The 5,783-nt window shown below is 34.2% G+C and overlaps 1 protein-coding gene across 19 annotated transcripts in view; it reads left to right on the top strand.

The window, feature by feature from the left end:
- Window positions 1–5,783, top strand: part of LOC106880867 (dual specificity protein phosphatase CDC14A) — a 385,993-nt gene that overhangs the window by 98,894 nt on the left and 281,316 nt on the right. The window contains exon 2 of one of the 19 annotated variants that reach the window (XR_008264593.1): window positions 1,984–2,078. The exons of the other annotated variants lie outside the window; for them this stretch is intronic. The gene's annotated coding sequence lies outside the window, so the exon portion shown is untranslated. The remainder of the gene's footprint in view (window positions 1–1,983; window positions 2,079–5,783) is intronic. 19 annotated transcript variants of the gene reach the window in all.

Below are 5,783 nucleotides of genomic sequence, written 5' to 3'. Positions count from 1 at the left end.
TATATGTGGCCGAGGGAAATAACCGATTCATTTTAATAAATTATTTGGTAAAAATGAAATTGTTTATGCCTATGTCTTAGTATTTGAACTGTTAGAGTTATTTTCGTAATTTATCAAGTACAACCCTTAAACAAGTAAGTAGTATTTTCCTAAACAATAGATCCACTTTCGGTTAGTGATTTATTCATGAACATACAAGCACTAGCGCCCCTAAAGGTTATATTCTCGGGTAACGTACAAAAGCCCTTTTCAGAGTTATTTACTTTGAATTGTTATTATCTCATATCTGATTAGCTTGTTATTACATAACGTGCTTCATGATTTTAGTATACATAACTTATTAGTATTTCCTCCTCTGTTCAATATACTCTGGGAATGCATTAAAGCCCTTTTCAGGGCTACTTTATTTCAATTCTTACTATTGGGTAACTAATTTCATGTTATTACATAACTGACTTCACAACTTGGGCACTCATAACTTATTGCGAATTCCTAAAAACAAGATTCTGCGTAAGACAGTTCGGTATTCTCTGTAACTGCGCAAAAACCATTTTAAGGGCTACATACTTTGCATTGTTGTTATTAGAGTAGCGAATCAATTATGAGAAGGGAACCAAGCCGTGCTTTCCTGGGAATTACTGAGTATGTCAGCTAGGATATATATGTATATATGTATATGTATATATGTATATACATATATATATATATATATAGACATATATATATGTACGTATACATATGTATTTATATTTATGTACGTATACATATATATGTATGTATGTATATGTTGGCAAATTTGATTTAGTATCGCTAAATTGAATTTTTCCCTGTAAGTTTTGGACTTTATTCCCTAATATGATATATATGTGTGTGTGTGTGTGTGTGTATACAGATAGATAGATATGAATATATACATATATAAATGGATGAATAAATTATCCTTTGTTTACAGGTAACACGGAAAATTCAATTAACAGTTACCAGGGTAGCAAAATTCACACAGGTAACACGGATGTAGCGACCTATTCAAAGGTAGAAACTCTAGGTTAATGTGCAGTAAGTTGTATAGTAATTCTCATCAGGAAAGAAAGAGAACCAATCTCAACAACAAGACATAATAACAATTTTGATGACTCCATAAATGATGAACAAGAAGATTACATTATTTTACACTGTTTATTCCTTTGGAATAAAACCAATGTTGGCTTCGAAACATGTCGAAAGTAAAAGAATTTGAATAACATCTGTATTTAACTCTATTTATTTACTTATATATATATATATATATATATATATATATATAAAATTCTGCCTGGGTGGCGTTTGTAGAGTCGTTAGCTAACTCCTACATTGTTTTATCGATTTTGATGAAACGTAACGTGTGAGTAGAACTCATGTCTGGAAACCTCATGGTATACTGAGATTGTTGAAAAATTCGATTATAGTTATCTATTCAATAAAGGGATCCTTATATGTGGCCGAGGGAAATAACCGATTTATTTTCATAAATTATTTGAAGTACGCTGAAGATTAGCTATTCTTGTAAAAATGTCACCTCTTTCATTAGCCAACACAACACGAAAATAATTAGAAATAACCACAGTGCTGATTCTGATCCGAAGAATTGCAATTTCAAAGATGAGATTGCCTGTCCGTTGGAAGGAAAATGTCTGGAGAAAGGGATTGTGTATAGGGCCAAAGTATAAATAGAAGGCTCACATGAATATAAAACATATACAGGGACTTCAGAAAATTCTTTCAGGACCAGATTTTATTCCCATAGAAATTCCTTCTGGTACCCCCGAAAATAGGACAAAGACCAGTCTGGCAAAACATGTCTGGGAATTGAAAGAAAATGAAACCCACCTTTCAGCGTCACATGGAAAATTTTAGATAAAGCATCAGCTTACAGACATGATGCTCATAAAAGACCCATAAAATATGATTTATGACTTTTGGAAAAAATTCTTTATTTTATTCCAGGACAATAGTGCTTTGAATCAAAGGCGTGAACTCTTGAATTCCTGCAGGCACACAAGAAAATTTAAAATGTCAGCCGACAAAATACCGTATGGATAGTAAATATTTTTTAAATCTTGAACTGCTTTCCAATACCACTGATGAATTCGTGTTTTGTAGTATTTGGTTGTTTCGCATCACAATGATATTGTATGTATTTCAACGTATTCTTTAAGAAAGCCTCCGACTGTTATATATATTATTTTCAAGTTTAAGCATTTATTATTTTATTTTATTTTATTTTATGAACCTATTTAATTGTTATATCTTATCTTATATATAATAAAGCTGAAGTTGTGTATGTGTGTGAAGCCTTTTTAAAAGTTTATAGAAATCTTTCTACTTTTTCGTAAAAGTTTTTACATCAATGGAATTTTCTCGAAGTGAACTTTCCAGTGCAGTAATTAGATTTTTTAAATTCCGTTTACTTTGTGTGATTTAAGGGAGATTTAGCTGTTGTTTCTAGCAACTTTTATATTTCTTCCCTTCTACCTGTACCGGCGTTCTTACACATCCATCACGTGCTCAACATATAATATAGAGAGGAAGAGTAAAAGAGGGAGAGAGAGTGAAAGTGATACATACAAAGTCATAGATTAAAGAAGTGATTTTAAATTCTCAATCGCAGAATAATGCTAATAATATAGCCTGAACAGGATAAACTACCCTTATTTTGCACCTACACTTTTCTCTGCAAAATAGGGGTAGTTTATCCTGTTCAGGCTATATTATTAGTATTATTCTGCGATTGAGAATTTAAAATCACTTCTTTAACTTTCTAAAAGACATCTCAACGCTTCTAAAAGCAAACTTCGTTTGTTTATTTACGTTTGTCGTAATTTGAATTTATCATAGATTAAACTTTCCTCTGAGTATTTTTTACCTATTTTTCTTAACATAGATACGTAAAAACACACACAACCACATACATGATCTGTGACAACAACATAAACATAAACACACATCAACATTATAGATATAAGATTTAGTTTCTGTGTTTCTTATATAAACACACACACTCATTGCTATTTTATAACTGTCTTCCGTTCTCCCTTCCTCTCTTTCTCTCTCTTCATTGCTCCCGTTCCCTATTCCTTTCTCCCCCTCTCTCTCCCTCTTTCTCTCTCCCTCTTCTCTCTCACAAAACATTCACTACAATATCACTCATATTCGTCAATGTTTGGTAAATATACCACGATTTTCACTAGGGTGTTAGGGTTTATGTATCACTTTCTCTCTCTCTCTCTCTCTCCCTCCATCTTTTACTCTTACTCTCTATATTATATGTTGGGCGCGTGATGGATGTGTAAGAACGCCGGTACAGGTAGCAGGGAAGAAATATAAAAGTTGCTAGAAACAACAGCCAAATCTCCCTTAAATCACACAAAGTAAACGGAATTAAAAAATTTTTTACATCAATGGAATTTTTTCGATGTGAACTTTCCAGTGCAGAAATTAGATTTTTAAAATTCCGTTTACTTTGTGTGATTTAAGGGAGATTTGGCTGTTGTTTCTAGCAGCTTTTATATTTCTTCCCTCCTACCTGTACACACAATCATTGACTACAATATAACTCCTGTTCGTCAATGTTCGGTAAATATACCACGATTTTCACTAGGGTATTAGGGTTAGTGTTTTAAGGTCAGGGTTAGGGTTTTAGGGTTACGGTTAGGGTTAGTATTATGGTTTTAGGGTTAGTGTTAGGTTTAGGGTTTTAGGGTTAGGGTTGGGTAATCGTGTGGGTGTTAATCTGAAAAATTACAGAAATGTGAAAACTACCGACCCTGCCATGTATTATAACTTTTGTTGTTCTGTTTAATATATACATAGATTATGCCTCCAAAGAAGAGAGTTTGCTGGGGAAAGAAAGCAACCGGTTTAAAAAGACAGCAACAGACTGCAGCAATTCACCACATTCCAGAAGATACTTTGAACATAATGCAAAATGGTTTATCAACATCTGCTCAATCTGATAGAATTCTGGCAAAACTGTGTAGCAACAGATCGCCACAATTGCTGCATCACAAATTGCCGTCCCAGCTCCTGCTAAAAGGGACTACACTGTTATGTATAATCAGGGCAGCATAAAAAGTTGTTTTGCACAAGCATTTCTATAGCCAATTAGACGAATGAAATTTACGTACGCTTAATAATGTTATGCAAAACAGCCTTCAGACTTTCCCTATTAATTTCATCGTCTTTGAATTATGAACATATTTACATCATAAGGGTTTTTTCTTTTTGAGTTGATTTTCACCTAGCTAGACTTATCGTAGATAGCGTAATAAGTCACACCAGGACAACGTCGGGTTATACTGCTAGTTTATATATAATTCTATGCCGATTTTAATATGATATACACTGAGCAAATTTTTAAAGCGTTGTTTGTATATATACGTTGGGATCTAGATGTGTTTTATATGGATATGTGAATTGTAGGCATGCATATGTATTTGTATCTGTGTGTCTGTGTATGTGTATGTTTATGTTTACATGCATAGTACATGGACGTTTATGTATACATGTATACACTTATATTTGTGTGAATATGTATATGAATATACTCTCTTTTACTCTTTTACTTGTTTCAGTCATTTGACTGCGGCCATGCTGGAGCACCACCTTTTAGTCGAGCAAATCAACCCCAGGACTTATTCTTTGGAAGCCTAGTACTTATTCTATCGGTCTCTTTTGCCGAACCGCTAGATTACGGGGACGTAAACACACCAGCATTGGTTGTCAAGCGATGGTGGAGGGACAAACACACACACACACACACACATATATATATATATGACGGGCTTCTTTCAGTTTCCGTCTACCAAATCCACTCACATGGCTTTGGTCGGCCCGAGGGTACAGTAGAAGACACTTGCCCAAGGTGCCACGCATGTTGTTGGTGAGCGAGCTACTTACCACACAGCCATTCCTGTGCCTAACTTATATTTGTGTGAATATTTCTGTATATTTATATACGTAATCATATATATGTGTATTTGTATGCTGTATATATATATATATATATATATATATATATATATATATATGTAATTTTATTTTATGTGTACGTTCGTTACAGATATTTCGTGATCTATTTCTTTCTTTTCTTTTCTTACTCAAAGTATCTTTCCTCTTCCTACTGGATACATTGCTGTTGCCTTAACAAACTTCTTTTCTTTTTTTCTCCTTTAATTCTTTCTTCTTTTCTATTTTCTCTTTCATTCGATAGTTTTTACGTCTGTTTCTTTTTCTCTCCCTCCTCCATACGCTTAAGGTATACTTCCTACTTCTCTTGTCTGTAATAACTGTCCTCTATATGTATACACTTAGAGATTTTGTGTGCGTGCATGTATGTGTACATATATGTATATGTGGCTGTGTGGTAAGTAGCTTGCTTACCAACCACATAGTCCCGGGTTCAGTCCCACTGCGTGGCATCTTGGGCAAGTGTCTTCTACTATAGCCTCGGGCCGACCAAAGCCTTGTGAGTGGATTTGGTAGACAGAAACTGAAAGAAGCCTGTCGTATATATGTATATATATATGTATGTGTGTATGTGTTTGTGTGTATGTGTTTGTATGTCTTGACAACCGATGCTGGTGTGTTTATGTCCCCGTAACTTAGCGGTTCGGCAAAATAGACCGATAGAATAAGTACTAGGCTTCCAAAGAATAAGTCCTGGGGTCGATTTGCTCGACTAAAGGCGGTGCTCCAGCATGGCCACAATCAAAAGACTGAAACAAGTAAAAGAGTAAATGAGTATA

Source organism: Octopus bimaculoides, chromosome 7, assembly GCF_001194135.2.
Source record: "Octopus bimaculoides isolate UCB-OBI-ISO-001 chromosome 7, ASM119413v2, whole genome shotgun sequence".
Classification (NCBI taxonomy): domain Eukaryota; kingdom Metazoa; phylum Mollusca; class Cephalopoda; order Octopoda; family Octopodidae; genus Octopus; species Octopus bimaculoides.
The sequence above is the reverse complement of the archived record's forward strand: the minus strand, read 5'-3'. Positions and strand labels throughout refer to the sequence as shown.